The sequence below is a fragment of the Coregonus lavaretus genome, assembly GCF_964263955.1.
Source record: "Coregonus lavaretus genome assembly, chromosome: 27".
Lineage (NCBI taxonomy): Eukaryota > Metazoa > Chordata > Actinopteri > Salmoniformes > Salmonidae > Coregonus > Coregonus lavaretus.
In genome coordinates, this window is record NC_140014.1 from 7174778 (window position 1) to 7193546 (window position 18769).

At 40.1% G+C, this 18769-nt stretch overlaps 1 protein-coding gene across 1 annotated transcript in view; it reads left to right on the forward strand.

Annotated features, from left to right (window-relative positions):
• LOC311103132 (transcriptional repressor protein YY1-like) overlaps positions 1-18769 on the forward strand; it is a 964063-nt gene that overhangs the window by 813422 nt on the left and 131872 nt on the right. The gene's annotated exons all lie outside the window — the stretch shown is intronic.

The following is an 18769-nucleotide window of genomic DNA, read 5'->3' on the forward strand; positions in this document are numbered from 1 at the left end:
GGCGGGGCTTTCAGCTTTGCACAATGTGAAATCCCTACATGGCGCTCGTGATTGAATGTATTGCTTTTATTGAGTCAGCTTATACATTTCATTATCAAGCATTGTGTTGCTGCTAATGTCAATCTTTATTGTATATATCTGTATTGATAGCTGTCAACCCATTAATTGATGTACTAGCCCATTGCATTCAGCATCATGTGATCCATGTGATTTTTCTGGCTCATGTGCTCACCTTCTGCACAACCAATTGCCCTCTGGGACAAATAAAGTTTAATCTTGAACTTGAAGAGAGAGGTCAAATTCTTTAATTAAAATAAATGGCACTTGACGATATTTAATGATAGCCTGAACAAAGGAACTTTATTTTAAACTTTCAATAACACACAGGCCTATCAATAGTTTATATTATCAACAAGATGTATAATTTGATAACATTTCGTTTTGGAGTGTGCAAGTGCTATAGCATGTGCAATAATGGAATGACCTCTGGAGTTAAAAACGGTGATACAAGCTTCTGAAAATCCCAATAGAAAAACGATTCCCAAACTCTTGTAGGCCTACGTGCGTAATTACGCACAAGGCACTAACTGACACTGTCACACTAACTTACAATAGGCTTACAAATAATATGCAGTAAGTCTATTGTGCAAATGTTTAAAGTAATGCAAACAGCCAGGTTAAACTTTACAATCGTTTTAAGGACCATTTTGGCATGCGCTCCATAACAATAAATAGCACGTTTTGGCGCTGTACCACCGAATTCTCTGCAAAGCCAAGCTTCGCAAATCATATGTAAATCATACTTTGTGAAGGTTGCTGCATTTTGGGTAAGTCACAGCAGTCTCTCAATACAATGGATATTGAATTGGATTTGAAAAAAGTTATCAACTTTAACTGTTGTTTTGAGAGTGAAATTTCAACCACAGGATTATGTCACCATGGTAACCAAATTTCAACATAGACTCACCTTGTATAAATATGTTGAATTAGTACTTTTAAAACAATGTCAGATCTTCAACATTATATCCACTATCAGAAAAAAAATAATAGGCTGGGCAGCACCTTCTACTGGAGAATTGATACAGCCTTTGGTCTCCCATCAAGGGTTTTAACAAAGCCCAGCCCTGCTTAGGTATAATATTTGTCACTGACTATTACCAATGTGCCATAATGACAAATATTTTTGAAAGCTCCACTTAAAAACTAAATAGATTCACTGTTGCTATCAAAGTTATTCAAAATGGTAGGTTTAAAGCAAATGAAATGTGACCACACTTTATCACTCATATATACAGTTGAAGTCTGAAGTTTACATACACCTTAACCAAATACATTTAAACTCTGTTTTTCACAATTCCTGACATTTAAACTTGGTAAAAATGTCCTGTCCTAGGTCAGGATCACCACTTTATTTTAAGAATGTGAAATGTCAGAATAATAGTAGAGAGAATGATTTATTTCAGCTTTTATTTCTTTCATCACATTCCCAGTGGGTCAGAAGTTTACATACACTCAATTAGTATTTGGTAGCATTGCCTTTAAATTGTTTAACTTGGGTCAAACATTTCGGTTAGCCTTCCACAAGCTTCCCACAATAAGTTGGGTGAATTTTGGCCCATTCCTCCTGACAGAGCTGGTGTAACTGAGTCAGGTTTGTAGGCCTCCTTGCTCGCACACGCCTTTTCAGTTCTGCCCACAAATGTTCTATAGGATTGAGGTCAGTGCTTTGTGATGGCCACTCCAATACCTTGACTTTGTTGTCCTTAAACTGTTCGCTGCTCTGGCACCCCAATGGTGGAACAAGCTCCCTCACGACGCCAGGACAGCGGAGTCACTCACCACCTTCCGGAGACATTTGAAACCCCACCTCTTTAAGGAATACCTGGGATAGGATAAAGTAATCCTTCTACCCCCCCCCCCCCAAAAAAAAAAAAAAAAAAAAAAAAAAAAAAAGTGTAAAGTGGTTTTCCCACTGGCTATAGGGTGAATGCACCAATTTGTAAGTCGCTCTGGATAAGAGCATCTGCTAAATGACGTAAATGTGCCCTTGAGCAAGGCACTTAACCCTAATTGCTCCTGTAAGTCGCTCTGGATAAGAGCGTCTGCTAAATGACTAAAATGTAAATGTAAATGTTAAGCCATTTTGCCACAACTTTGGAAGTATGCTTGGGGTCATTGTACATTTGGAAGACCCATTTGCTACCAAGCTTTAACTTCCTGACTGATGTCTTGAGATGTTGCTTCATTATATCCACATAATTTTCCTCCTCATGATGCCATCTATTTTGTAAAGTGCACCAGTCCCTCCTGCAGCAAAGCACCCCCCACAGCATGATGCTGCCACCCCTGTGCTTCACGGTTGGGATGGTGTTCTTCGGCTTGCGAGCAACCCCCTTTCTCCTCCAAACATAACGATGGTCATTATGGCCAAACAGTTCTATTTTTGTTTCATCAGACCAGAGGACATTTCTCCAAAAAGTACAATCTTTGTCCCCATGTGCAGTTGCAAACCGTAGTCTGGCTTTTTATGGCGGTTTTGGAGCAGTGGCTTCTTCCTTGCTGAGTGGCCTTTCAGGTTATGTCGATATAGGACTCGTTTTACTGTGGATATAGATACTTTTGTACCCGTTTCCTCCAGCATCTTCACAAGGTCCTTTGCTGTTGTTCTGGGATTGATTTGCACTTTTCGCACCAAAGTACGTTAATCTCTAGGAGACAGAATGCGTCTCCTTCCTGAGCAGTATGACGGCTGCGTGGTCCCATGGTGTTTATACTTGCGTACCATTGTTTGTACAGATGAACGTGGTACCTTCAGGCGTTTGGAAATTGCTCCCAAGGATGAACCAGACGTGTGGAGGTCTACAATTATTTTTCGGAGGTCTTGGCTGATTTCTTTTGATTTTCCCATAATGTCAAGCAAAGAGGCACTGAGTTTGAAGGTAGGCCTTGAAATACATCCACAGGTACACCTCCAATTGACTCAAATGATGTCAATTAGTCTATCAGAAGCTTCTAAAGCCATTACATCATTTTCTGGAATTTTCCAAGCTGTTTAAAGGCACAGTCAACTTAGTGTATGTACACTTCTGACCCACTGGAATTGTGATACAGTGAATTATATGTGAAATAATCTGCCTGTAAAGAATTGTTGGAAAAATTACTTGTGTCATGCACAAAGTAGATGTCCTAACCGACATGCCAAAACTATAGTTTGTGAAAAAGAAACTTGTGGAGTGGTTGAAAAACGAGTTTTAATGAGTCCAAACTAAGTGTATGCCTATAGAGCATTTGCAAAGTCATCAACAGCTATTCTATCCATTCTACCCAGAATTCAACAAAAAATAGGCAATACAATAGGCCTAGGGTTTCAAACACTGGGCCTCGTTTCCCAGAGCCTTCGTAGCGTTAAGATCATCGTTAGAACCTTCTTATGTATGTTTAGTAGCCAAGGTGTTTCCCAGAGCCTTCGTTAGTAATATGACTTTTTAAAACCTTTGCACATCTACGAGCGATCCAGATCACTCGTAGAGCAGCCAAAGTGCATCGTTAGAAGCTTTTTTTCACTTCTGCCTCACTTTATTCACAAAAGCTCTCCGCTAAACATAGAATCAAGATGTTAACAGCGCATTAGGAAAGTATTCAGACCCCTTGACTTTTTCCACATTTTGTTACCTTACAGCCTTATTTTCCTCATCAATCTACACACAATACAGCATAATGTTTGGAACCACCAAGACCCTTCCTAGAGCTGACCGCCCGGCCAAACTGAGCAATCGGGGGAGAAGAGACTTGGTCAGTGAGGTGTCAAAGAACCTGATGGTCACTCTGACAGACCTCCAGAGTTCCTCTGTGGAGATGTGAGAACCTTCCATAAGGTCAACCATCTATGCAGCACTCCACCAATCAGGTATTTATGGTAGAGTGGCCAGACAGAAGCCACTCCTCAGTAAAAGGCACATAACAGCCCCCTTGGAGTTTGCCAAAAACACCTAAAGGACTCTCAGACCATGAGAAACAAGATTAGCTGGTCTGATGAAACGTTACAGCCTTATTCTAAAATTGATTAAATAGTTTTTTTTCCTCATTAATCTACACACAATACCCCATATTGACGAGGCAAAAACAGGTTTTTAGAAATGTTTGCACATTTATTAAAAATAAAAAACAGAAATATTACATTTACATAAGTATTCAGACCCTTTACTCAGTACTTTGTTGAAGCATTGTTGGCAGCAGCCTCAAGTCTTCTTGGTTATGACGCTACAAGCTTGGCACACCTGTATTTGGGGAGTTTCTCCCATTCTTCTCTGAGATCCTCTCAAGCTCTGTCAGGTTGGATCGTTGCTGCACAGCTATTTTCAGGTCTCCACAGATATGTTAGATCTGGTTCAAGTCCGGGCTCTGGCTGGGCCACTCAAGGACATTCAGAGACTTGTCCAGAAGCCACTCCTGCGTTGTCTTGGCTGTGTGCTTAGGGTCATTGTCCTGTTGGAAGGTGAACCTTTGCCCCAGTCTGAGGTCCTGAGCAGTCTGAAGCAGGTTTTCATCAAGGATCTCTCTGTACTATTCTCCGTTCATCTTTCCCTCAATCCTGACTAGTCTCCCAGTCCCTACAACTGAAAAACATCCCTACAGCATGATGCTGCCACCACCATTTTTCACCGTAGGGATGGTGCCAGGTTTCCTACAGACGTGACGTTTGGTATTCAGTCCAAAAGAGTTCAATCTTGGTTTCATCAGACCAGAGAATCTTCTTTCTCATGGTCTGAGAGTCCATTAGGTGCCTTTTGGCAAACTCCTAGCGGGCTGTCATGTGCCTTTTACTGAGGAGTGGCTTCCGCCTGGCCATTGATTGGTGGAGTGCTGCAGAGATGGTTATCCTTCTGGAAGGTTCTCCCATCTCCACAGAGGAACTCTGGAACTCTGTCAGAGTGACCATCAGGTTCTTGGTCACCTCCCTGACCAAGGCCCTTCTTCACCGATTGCTCAGTTTGGCCAGGCGGCCAGCTCTAGGAAGAGTGTTGGTGGTTCAAAACTTTTTCCATTTAAGAATGATGGAGGCTGTGTGCTTGGGGACCTTCAATGCTGCAGAAATTTTTTGGTACCCTTCGCCAGATCTGTGCCTCGACACAATCCTGTCTCGGAGCTCTACTGACAATTCCTTCGACCTCATTGCTCTGACATGCACTGTCAACTATGGGACCTTATATAGACAGGTGTGTGCCTTTCCAAATCATGTCCAATCAATTGAATTTACCACAGGTGGACTCCAATCAAGTTGTAGAAACATCTCAAGGATGATCAATGGAAACATGATGCAACTGAGCTCAATTTCGAGTCTCATAGCAAAGGGTCTGAATACTTATGTAAATAACGTACAGTACCAGTCAAAAGTTTAGACACACCTACTCATTCAAGGGTTTTTCTTTATTTTTACTATTTTCTACATTGTAGAATAATAGTGAAGACATCATTACTATGAAATAACACATATGGAATCATGTATTAACCAAAAAAGTGATAAACAATCAAAATATATTTTATATTTGAGATTCTTCAAAGTATCCACCCTTTTCCTTGATGACAGCTTTGCACACTCTTGGCATTCTCTCAACCAGCTTCACCTGAAATGCACTTGTTGGCTGCTTTTCCTTCACTCTGCGGTCCTACTCATCCCAAACCATCTCAATTGGGTTGAGGTTGGGTGATTGTGGAGGCCAGGTCATCTGGTGCAGCACTCCATCCTCTCCTTCTTGGTCAAATAGCCCTTACACAGCCTGGAGGTGGGTTGGGTCATTGTGCTGTTGAAAAACAAATGATAATCTCACTAAGCGCAAACCAGATGGGATGGCGTATCGCTGCAGAATACTGTGGGAGCAATGCTGGTTAACTGTGCCTTGAATTCAAAATAAATCACAGACAGTGTCACCAGCAAAGCACACCCACACCATCACACCTCCTCCTCCATGCTTCACGGTGGGAACTACACATGTGGAGATCATCCGTTCACCTACTCTGCGTCTCACAAAGACACGGCGGTTGGAACAAAAATCTCAAATTTTGACTCATCAGACCAAAGGACGGATTTCCACCGGTCTAATGTCCATTGCTTGTGTTTCTTGGCATTCCAGGTGAAGCTGGTTGAGAGAATGCCGAGTGTGCAAAGCTGTCATCAAGGCAAAGGGTGGCTACTTTGAAGAATATAAAATATAAAATATATTTTTATATGTTTAATACTTTTTGGGTTACTACATGATTCCATATGTGTTATTTCATAGTAATGATGTCTTCACTATTATTCTACAATGTAGAAAATAGTAAAAATAAAGAAAAACCCTTGAATGAGTAGCTGTGTCCAAACTTTTGACTGGTACTGTATTTCAGTTTTTTATTTTTAATGATAAATAAATAAGTAAAATACTGTACAATAATGATTCCACCATCATATTGCACACTAAATATGTCACCGGCGAGGTATACATTTCAAGTTGTAATTGACGTATATGGGGCATTTTAGCCTGAAAACCCAACGTTGAATTCCACATCGGGCATACATGAGCATTTGAATCAGGAAAGCTTCCTATCATGACCTCTACAAGCCAGAATGTTGAGTAAAAGGATGTCTTTACTTACTTTGTGGTTGGTCCTTTTGCAGGTAGGAATGTGAGACAATACACTGAGTTTACAAAACATTAGGAACACCTTTCTAATATTGAGTTGCACCCCCTTTTGCCCTCAGAACAGCCTCAATTTGTTGGGCGTGGACTACAAGGTGTTGAAAGCTTACCACAGGGATCCTGGCCAATGTTGTCTCCAATGCTTCCCAGAGTTGTGTCAAGTTGGCTGCATGTCCTTTCAGTGGTCGACCATTCTTGATACACACGTAGAACTGTTGAGCTTGAAAAACCAAGCAGCATTGCAGTTCTTGACAAACTCAAACCGGTGCGCCTGGCACCTACTACCATTCCCTGTTCAAAGGCAATTAAATATTTTGTCTTGCTTGTTCACCCTCTGAATGGCACACATACACAATCGATGTCTCAATTGTCTCAAGGCTTAAAAATCCTTCTTTAACCTGTCTCCTCCCCTTCATCTACACTGATTGAAATGGATTTAACAAGTGACATCAATAAGGGATCATAATTTTCACCTGGATTCACCTGGTCTGTCTATGTCATGGAAAGAGCAGGTGTTCCTAATGTTTCATACACTCAGTGTATATCCACAGGAAAGTATAATTACCACAACTTTAAAAGCGCTGGTAGTGTGTTCAGATTTCTATCACCTGAAGCATGCGCACAATATGAAAATGCATGTACGACATGCATGCATACTTGCCGCGCTCGTGTTTACATGGTTCTGCGCACACTTCAGGAGATCGAAATCTGAACACACTACCAGTGCTTTGAAAAGTTGATGTAAATACAGAGGGTATTGCGGACAGCCCAGTACATCACTGGACCCAAGCTCCCTGCCATCCAGGACCTCTATATCAGGCGGTATCAGAGGAATGCCCGAAAAATGTGCCAAAGACTCCAGCCACCGAAGCCATAGCCCGTCCGGTAACGGTAGCGGAGCATCGGCTCTCGGACCAACAGGCTCTGAGAAACCTTTTATCCACAAGGCATAAGTAGCCATAAGACTGTTAAATAGCCATAAGACTGCAAAATAGTTAATTAATGGTTAACCGGACTATCTGCACTGACCTTATCTTGCAATGACTCCATGCACACTCACAAAACTATATACAGTGCCTGTGAAAGTATTCAGACCCATTGACTTTTTCCACATTTTGTTACGTTACAGCCTTATTCTAAAATGTATTAAATAAATGTTTTTCCTCATAAATCTACACACAATACCCCATAATGACAAAGCGAAAACAGGTTTGTCGAAATTTTTGTAACTTTATTTAAAAAAACAAACAGGAAAACCTTATTTACATAAGCATTCAGACCCTTTGCAATGAGACTCGAAATTGAGCTCAGGTGCATGTTTCCATTGATCATCCTTGAGATGTTTCTACAACTTGATTGGAGTCCACCTGTAGTAAATTCAATTGATTGGACATGATTTGGAAAGGAACACACCTGTCTATATAAGGTCTCACAATTGACAGTGCATGCCAGAGCAAAAACCAAGCCATGAGGTCGAAGGAATTGTCCGTAGAGATCTGAGACAGGATTGTGTCGAGGCACAGATCTGGGGAAGGGTACATAGGGAAGAAATAGAATAGTAACTAGAAAAGTAGGGTCTGAATACGTATGAAAATAAGGTATTTCTGTTTTTATTTTTAATAAATGTGCAAACATTTCTAAAAACCTGTTTTCGCTTTGTCATTATGGGGTATTGTGTGTAGATTTATGAGGAAAAACATGTATTTAATCAATTTTAGAATAAGGCTGTAACGTAACAAAATGTGGAAAAAGGGAAGAGGTCTGAACACTTTCCGAATGCACTGTACACACTCGCACACACACTACTCTGACACTCTTACACAAAACCAACACACATTCACATACACTACATACACACACACACACACACACACACACACACACACACACACACACACACACACACACACACACACACACGTGCATACCGACAAAACAAACACACATACACACAATTTTACACTCATCATATGCTTCTGCTTTATTTTACTCTTATTAGTATCTATCCTGATACCTAGTCACTTTACCCTGCATTCATGTACATATCTACCTCAAATACCTCGTACCCCTGCACATTGATCTGGTACTGGTACTTCCTGTATATAGCTCCATTCTTGTGTATTTTATTCCTCTTGTGCTACTATTTAAAATATGTATATTATTATTTTAACTCTGCATCGTTGGGAAGGGTTTGTAAGAAAGCATTTCACGGTTAAGTGTTCTGCACATTTGACAAAGAAAATTATTTGCAGTGTTATTTTTCAAAGGTTTCACTTCTATAGTGATATATTTTCCTAAGGACATGGATAGAGTTGTCATATTACATCATTTGTATCTATCTAGGTGACTGTTATTTATCCTCTACCTACATAGTCGTTCCAGATTACTATTATTTGTAGTCTTCATAGCTACATCTATCAAGTTGTTCGATATTTTTTGTATTTTATAGTCTACTTACATCTAGTCATTCTATTACTATTACTTCAGGGATTCTTGAAAGACGGGACAATTTTTTCATGAATATCTTTCAAAATTTCAAATATACATTGTGATAGACCAAAGTATCAGCTATCACACCATGTAAAGGAACAACCTTTCTTGATCCTGTCTTGCTATGCTTATTCAACAAATGCTTTCAAGGCCTGCAGAACACATGCGGGCACTTACTGAATCAAATCTTAACCAGCAGTTACAGTAAACCAATGAGTAATATCTGACCCCGACTTAGCAGCTGTAAACCAGGCATGAAGACCCTTGTGGATCCCCCGAGTTGTAGTCTATATGCCGTAGATAGCTGTCTCAGGGTTTCTTACTGTAACTCAATGTTTTATATGGCAAATAAAGTTACTAATCCTTTCTGTGTAGGGACAAAGCTGGCGTAGGGCTCAATGTAGGTAAAACATGATACATTGAAAGCTGCTAGAGGAAATGTCTTTTGGCTGACTAAAAACACTTTGCTGAATAGTTGCCACTTCTGGGAAATCCACAAGTTGACTAATGCAAACTGCAGAAGTCATCTGACCTTTTGTTCATCTTGGTGAAGATCATTGCTTTTTGATTCAGACCTCAGTTCTGAGCCTTTTCTCTTATTGCTCAATGTCCTCTGTGCAGCTTGTTTAACAATATTAATTTAAATGAGATAATCGGGGCAGCATAATGCAACACAGTTCTATTTCAAAGACATGCCTTTCTGCTTTGTAGAGCAATGACACAACTGTAATCATCACCCAAAAAACTATTATCAATTATGGATGAACTTTCCACGAACTTGAAGCCTGGCTTTACATTTTAAACCTAATTGAGGTAGAACTGAAATAAAGCTAAAATTGTGAATTTCAGAAAATTAAAAAAGTTATTTTACATTTAGCAGACACTCTTATCCAGAGCGACTTACAGTTAGTGAATACATTTTTTCATACTGGCCCCCCATGGGAATTGAACCCACAACCCTGGCGTTGCAAACGCCATGCTCTACCAACTGAGCTACATCCCTGCCAGCCATTCCCTCCCCTACCCTGGGATAATTGTGCGCCGCCCCATAGGTCTCCCGGTCGCAGCCGGCTACAACAGAGCCTGGATTCGAACCAGGATCTCTAGTGGCACAGCTAGCACTGCGATGCAGTGCCTTAGACCACTGCGCCACTCTGGAGACAGTGGTCTCAAAAGTATCAATAGTTGAACAGTTTTAAACTATTTAATTTATTAAAAAATGACGGAGATGCAAGAGAGAGAGAGAAAGAGCTATATTTCGTTGTATTTTTTTCACTTTCACTTGCTTAGCTAGCGAATGCAGCTAGCTAGTTTAGCCTACTCAAACACCCTGCTCAAACAGAGATGGATGCTATGTTAGCTAGTTGGCTTTCCATAAAAAAGTAAGCTTTTGTTTTTATACATGTATTGCAACCGGGGCCGCCATTGTAACTGCTAAACTGCTTACCGTACACTGTACTGCATGATTGTAGCAGGTTTACTAACGCGTTAGTTCTAGCTATGTTGACTGTGATGTTAGCTAATATGGTGACAAAAATGTAGGCTGTGTGTAGCAGTTAGCGGTTATGGTATGAAGGTTTGGCTTGGAAAGGTTTTTTCACCTGGTCACAGACCTCTGTTGTGTTGTGCACTGAAGTCCACAAGTGAAGGGAAAAGGTGAGAGGACGAGCAAAGTGATCATGCTGTTTGTATGTGTAGCTCAGTTGGTAGAGCATGGCGTTTGCAATGCCAGGGTTGTGGGTTCGACTCCCACGGGGGGCCAGTATGAAAAAAAGTATGTACTCACTAACTGTAAGTCGCTCTGGATAAGAGCGTCTGCTAAATTATGTAAATGTATGTGGTTGCAATGAAAGTGAACTGTGTTTGAGGGTGATCAGGGGTGTATTCAATCCGCCGATTCTATTGAGAAACATTTCTTAAATGGAAACAAACGGAACGAAAGGGGGATAAACATAACTGAATTTGTCCAATAGAAACTCTCGTTTGCAACTGTTGAACTAATGATTACACCCAAGATCAGCTAGATGCAGGCAATAGTGAATGTGTCACTGTCTGTTACCTTGATTACTTAAACTCTTCTCTCAACCTGTGCACCTACTTTGTAAACTTTCATTTGTAGGCTAGGTTGTAGCAACCTCATAATGGGTATAGGGACAATTCTAGTATCTTGTAGTAGCCTAAACCTATCAATGTTATATTGAGCTGGGTGAATGGAATATGAATGACAGTAATCCAATATGTTGTAATAGAAATAAGGCCATGCTCATAAAAAATAAATTGTCCTCCCTCATCTTAAATGGCACCGACCGCCACTGGACTCAAGTCACGATTTCCATGACTCGTGACTCGACCATTGGTGACTTGGACTTGACTCGACCAGTTGTGACCTTGTTATCAGAAAATATCTATCTTTTGCATAACTCAAGATTCTAGCTACAGCAGCAAATGTTAGATAGCTGTATTATCTATTTAGCCTTAAAAATGTAGAACGTAATGATTCAGACTTTTTGTGACCTGACTACATCACTGATATTACATTTCAATGTTCTATTATAAGGCCAGTGTCATCCTAAGCTATGTCATAGATGGGGTCAAATCAGCGGGCAAACGACAACACTGTCTTGGTTGAGTCATCCAGACTGGACCAGACTAGACCAGTACTAACCAGGGCCGGACTACCGCATTTGGGGCCCCGGGGCACCTACCTCCAGAGGCCCTCCCAACCCCCAAAAAATAGAATAGGAAAACAGATTTTTTTTATGAAAACAGCTAACTTCCTGCATTTCAACACATCTTGCCATGGGGCAGAGAGAACATTTTGAATTTTATACAATGCTATTCTACACATTTTGTCATGAGGCTGAGAGACATTTTTGCAGGTTTAAAGCTACTTTCCTGCAATTCTACACATTTTGCCATGGGACAGAGAGACAAATGTGCTGTTTTATAGCTCATCTCATGCTGTTCTTCACATTTTGCCATGAGAATGAGAGAAAATGTTGCCTATTTAAAGAGCAACTGAAGGCAATAAATAACTTATCTCGTAGAAAACGGCCTATGTGGCATCGATATGAGTCAGAAACATTTATTCTAGTGTCAAAATTGACTACAGAGTGTAAATAGGATAATTCTGGTGATAAAGTCAGTCTAGTCCAAAACTGAGTTTTGTAAGTAAGATCGTCACGACTTACTTGAGGGTTGGGTATGGATTACTTACATGCCCACTTTTGCCAATGATGCCCAATTGCCCAGAGACAACACATTGTGTTCCGCCCCTAGCTTCCATGTGAAGTTTGTGGACAATGTTGTCAAGTCTGCATATCGGTGCAACACATGCATGTTTACCTCGGCAAATAGGAGTGAAAATGGGCATCCATAAAGTTGGTGCAAACTTCCAATGCATTTCAACAATATTTCCAGATGGCCAGGAATGGATTACATCCATTGATGAGTACTTTAGCTAAGTAGATAGCTGGTACTAGCTAGCTAGTTGCAACTTTTGGTTATGCAACATTATTTGATAATGCTAGCAAGCCAGGCTAGCTATGATACCACAGATGAAAGGGAAATGATACTGTAGCTAGCTAAATACATCACGCTTACGTGTAATGTGATGTAGCTATCATGTCAGAGCAAGATGTCAGAGCAAGCTCATTTAAATATTATTGTAGTACAAAAAGTGTAAAATGCTATCAAAAATATTTTCTCAAGCAATTTAAGTTGGGTCAGTCTGCATATTTTGGAAGTTGGTTTCGTGTTAATAGCTTAAATCGTTTAAGCTCTAGAGTGGGCGTAAGACATGGAATAATAACTAGAAAAGTACATTTCCTGAAGAAAATGGGTTGTGCTTGCTAGCTTGTTTTAAAGTATTTATGGTTGGGAAATAAGTTAAAGTAGTGGTAGTGACTGCAGTAGTAATGGTAGCAACTGTTTATAGTTGAAAAAGTAGTTAGATGGAAACGTTGATTGACTGATTGAATGATTGATTGGATAGGATAGGATAAGACAGGATAGCCTGAACATTGGTTTGGTGTCTCTAGCGTGAACGGTTCAATGGCTACTTTTGGTGGGTTATGTTATGCTAATTTATGCAAATGTTTTTTGCTAAAAGTATTATTATATTATTGATCGATTGACTATGACTTTCAGATCACCCAGTAGTGCTATCTGCAGGGTTAGCTCCAGGTAAATATTGCAATCCTTTAGCCATTCCTGGACCTGTGTCCAAAAACAAGCTACAAATGGACAGTACCAAAACAAATGATCTAATGATTCTGTCTCTTTGCAGCAAAATCTGCAGAGCTGGGAAGATTGTATCCCCCATATAAATAACATTCTATTGGTAGCAAGAATTTTGTATAATAATTTATTATTATTATTAAATTGAAAAATACGAAGTTTTGAATCCGGCGTCGTTTTGCGCATCAGTTCATAAACACTATGCTATGGAATCGGTACATCAAAAATCTCTTCCCAACTATTTTGCAATCTACAGTGGGGAGAACAAGTATTTGATACACTGCCGATTTTGCAGGTTTTCCTACTTACAAAGCATGTAGAGGTCTGTAATTTTTATCATAGGTACACTTCAACTGTGAGAGACGGAATCTAAAACAAAAATACATAAAATCACATTGTATGACTTTTAAGTAATTAATTGGAATTTTATTGCATGACATCAGTATTTGATACATCAGAAAAGCAGAACTTAATATTTGGTACAGAAACTTTTGTTTGCAATTACAGAGATCATACGTTTCCTGTAGGTGTTGACCAGGTTTGCACACACTGCAGCAGGGATTTTGGCCCACTCCTCCATACAGACCTTCTCCAGATCCTTCAGGTTTCGGGGCTGTCGCTGGGAAATACGGATTTTCAGCTCCCTTCAAAGATTTTCTATTGGGTTCAGGTCTGGAGACTGGCTAGGCCACTCCAGGACCTTGAGATGCTTCTTACGGAGCCACTCCTTAGTTGCCCTGGCTGTGTGTTTCGGGTCGTTGTCATGCTTGAAGACCCAGCCACAACCCATCTTCAATGCTCTTACTGAGGGAAGGAGGTTGTTGGCCAAGATCTCGCGATACATGGCCCCATCCATCCTCCCCTCAATACGGTGCAGTCGTCCTGTCCCCTTTGCAGAAAAGCATCCACAAAGAATGATGTTTCCACCTCCATGCTTCACGGTTGGGATGGTGTTCTTGGGGTTGTACTCATCCTTCTTCTTCCTCCAAACACGGCGAGTGGAGTTTAGACCAAAAAGCTCTATTTTTGTCTAATCAGACCACATGACCTTCTCCCATTCCTCCTCTGGATCATCCAGATGGTCATTGGCAAACTTCAGACGGGCCTGGTCATGCGCTGACTTGAGCAGGGGGACCTTGCGTGCGCTGCAGGATTTTTAATCCATGACGGCGTAGTGTGTTACTAATGGTTTTCTTTGAGACTGTGGTCCCAGCTCTCTTCAGGTCATTGACCAGGTCCTGCCGTGTAGTTCTGGGCTGATCCCTCACCTTCCTCATGATCATTGATGCCCCACGAGGTGAGATCTTGCATGGAGCCCCAGACCGAAGGTGATTGACTGTCATCTTGAACTTCTTCCATTTTCTAATAATTGCACCAACAGTTGTTGCCTTCTCACCAAGCTGCTTGCCTATTGTCCTGTAGCCCATCCCAGCCTTGTGCAGGTCTACAATTTTATCCCTGATGTCCTTACACAGCTCTCTGGTCTTGGCCATTGTGGAGAGGTTGGAGTCTGTTTGATTGAGTGTGTGGACAGGTGTCTTTTATACAGGTAACGAGTTCAAACAGGTGCAGTTAATACAGGTAATGAGTGGAGAACAGGAGGGCTTCATAAAGAAAAACTAACAGGTCTGTGAGAGCCGGAATTCTTACTGGTTGGTAGGTGATCAAATACTTATGTCATGCAATAAAATGCAAATTAATTACTTAAAAATCATACAATGTGATTTTATGTATTTTTGTTTTAGATTCCGTCTCTCACAGTTGAAGTGTACCTATGATAAAAATTACAGACCTCTACATGCTTTTTAAGTAGGAAAACCTGCAAAATCGGCAGTGTATCAAATACTTGTTCTCCCCACTGTATATAGGACGGCTGTCAATCCTTTGGTCCTTAAATGAAACTGGTATACTTTTTTATTTTATCACTATTTTCTTTAACCAATTATGTTCTTTAATGCAGGGCCGACAGACTTTTTCCCCCTTCCACTTTCCTCTTCCATTTTAGCAGTAATGCTGCAATTATTTGGTTGTAATTTTGGGTAGAGCAGACATTTCAATATGTTTTTGTTAGCCGCATGTGCGACATAACTCCACCAGTCCTACCTATGATATAATTTACGAAGATTATACCTTTTTTAAAACATATTTCTAAAAAAATAATGGTTTTTTATCAATTAGTATTAGTATTTGAATTTAACCACAATAATTGTTGCATGATTTGTTCTGTCGTTTCTGGAGGATTAAATTGAAATTTCCATGGCTTGTTTTAGAAATAGTGATATTTGGGAGATGATTTCCTTTTCAAATAACTGAAAGTGAGAGGTTGTAATCTGAATAAAGGGAAAAAGGCCATTCTTGAACATTGGGTGAGACAATCTTACTAATTTGCTAGAGAACCAGTTCGGATTTAAGTATAACTTTTGTATGACTAAAGCTTTTAGTGATACGTCTAATGCTTTAATATTTAATAATATCTGTCCTCCGAATTCATATTCATTATATAAATAGGCCTGTTTAAGTTTGTCTGGCTTGCCGTTCCAAATAAAATGGAAAACATTCTAATATAATTTTAAAAAACTATTCGCTAGGGGTAGGCAAGACCATAATCAAATAGTTAAACTGGGATAATACTAAAGGGTTAATCAGGGTGAGTTTTCCACAAATTGACAGGTATTTACCTTTCCATGGTAGCAAGATCTTATCTATTGTTGCTAACTTTCTATTAAAATTTATTGGAGTGAGATCATTTATTTCATTTGGGATATGTATTCAGAGTATATCCACATCACCATCAGACCATTTTATTGGTAAACTACATGGTAATGTAACATTTTTATTATTTAGTGATACGTAATATAGTACATTTATCATAATTTGGTTGTAATCCAGAGAGGTTAGAAAATGTATCTAGATCCTCTATGAGGCTGTGGAGGGATTCAAGTTGTGGATTTAAAAGAAAACATGAATCATCAGCGTACAATGACACCTTTGTTTTTAAACCCTGAATTTCTAATCCCTTGATATTATTGTTGGATCTGATTTTAATAGCTAACATTTCGATGGCCATAATAAATAGATAAGCTGATAGTGGACAACCTTGTTTCACTCCTCTTGACAGTTTAAAACTTTCTGAGAAATAGCATTATTTACTATTTTACACCTAGGGTTAATGTACATGATTTTAACCCATTTTATAAGAGATTCTCCAAAATTGAAATGCTCCAGGCATTTATATATAAACCCCAGTCATACTTTATCAAATGCCTTTTCAAAGTCTGCTATGAATAGCAGGCCTGGTTTCCCAGATGTTTTATAGTGTTCTATTGTTTCCAGTACTTGCCTTATATTATCTCCAATGTATTGTCCATGTAAAACACCTGTCTGATTAGAATGAATAATGTCCGACAATACCTTTTCAATTCTATGCGCTATACATTTTGCTAGAATTTTTGCATCACAACACTGAAGTGTAAGGGGCATCCAATTTTTTTAATGGACTGGATCTTTATATTTTCCACTTGTATCCTGTTTCAGTAATAATGAAATCAGACTTGAGTGTCTGATAATCTACCATTTACATAGGAGTGGTTAAAACATGCTAATAACGGTCCTCTGAGTATATCAAAAAAGGTTTGGTATACCTCGACTGGTATGCCATCCAACCCTGGAGTTTTCCCGGACTTAAAGTCTTTAATTGCATCCAGAAGTTCCTCCTCTGTAATTTCACCTTCACATGAGTATTTCTGTATGGCTGTTAATTTTACATTATCAATAGAAAAAAAATATCTACAATTAGCTTCAGTTAGAGGAGATGGAGGCGACTGAAATGAAAACATATGCTTAAAGTACTTTGTTTCCTTCCTTCAAAATATAATTTGGTGAATCATGGGTGACCCCTTGACTTTTTACATATATTGTTACGTTACAGTGTTATTCTAACATTTATTAAATGCAATTTTTCCTAATCAATCTACACAGAATACCCCACAATGACAAAGTGAAAATAGGTTTTTAGAATTTTTGCTAATTTATTAAAAATAAAAACTGAAATACCTTATTTACATAAGTATTCAGACTCTTTGCTATGAGACTCGAAATTGAGCTCAGGTGCATCCTGTTTCCATTGATCATCCTTGAGATGTTTCTACAACTTGATTGAAGTGGTAAATTCAATTGATTGGACATGGTTTGGAAAGGCACACACCTGTCTATATAAGGTCTCACAGTTGACAGTGCATGTCAGAACAAAAACCAAGCCATGAGGTCGAAGGAATTGTCCGTAGAGCTCCGACACAGGATTGTGTCGAGGCACAGATCTGAGGAAGGGTACCAAAACATGTCTGCAGCATTGAAGTTCCCCAAGAACACCGTGGCCTCCATCATTCTTAAATGGAAGAAGTTTGGAACCACCAAGACTCTTCCATGAGCTGGCCGCCCGGTCAAACTGAGCAATCGGGGGAGAAGGACCCAATGGTCACTCTGACAGAGCTCCAGAGTTCCTCTGTGGAGATGGGAGAACCTTCCAGAAGGACAACCATCTCTGCAGCACTCCACCAATCTGGCCTTCATGGTAGAGTGGCCAGACGGAACCCATTCCTGAATAAAAGGCACGACAGCCTGCTTGGAGTTTGCCAAAAGGCACCTAAAGGACTCTCAGACCATGAGAAACAAGATTCTCTGGTCTGATGAAACCAAGATTTAACTCTTTGGCCTGAATGCCAAGCATCACGTCTGGAGGAAACCTGGCACCATCCCTACGGTGAAGCATGGTGGTGGCAGTATCATGCTGTGGGGATGTTTTTCAGCGGCAGGGACTGGGAGACTAGTCAGGATCAAGGGAAAGATGAACGGAGCAAAGTACAGAGAGATCCTTGATGAAAACCTGCTCCAGAGTGCTCAGGACCTCAGATTGGGGCGAAGTTTCACCTTCCAACAGGACAATGACCCTAAGCACACAGCCAAGACAACGCAGGAGTGGCTTCAGGACAAGTCTCTGAAAGTCCTTGAGTGGCCCAGCCAGAGCCCGGACTTGAACCCTATCTAACATCTCTGGAGAGACCTCAAAATAGCTGTGCAGCGACGCTCTCCATCCAACCTGACAGAGCTTGAGAGGATCTGCAAAAAAATGGGAGAAACTCCCCAAATACAGGTGTGCCAAGTAGCTTAATACCAAATACGACTCGAGGCTGTAATCGCTGCCAAAAGATGCTTCAACAAAATACTGAGTAAAGGGTCTGAATACTTATGTAAATATGATATTTCCGTTTTTATTTGTAATAAATTAGCCAAAAAAAATGGAAACCTGTTTTTGCTTTGTCATTATGGGGTATTGTGTGTAGATTGATGAGGATTTCTTTTTTAAA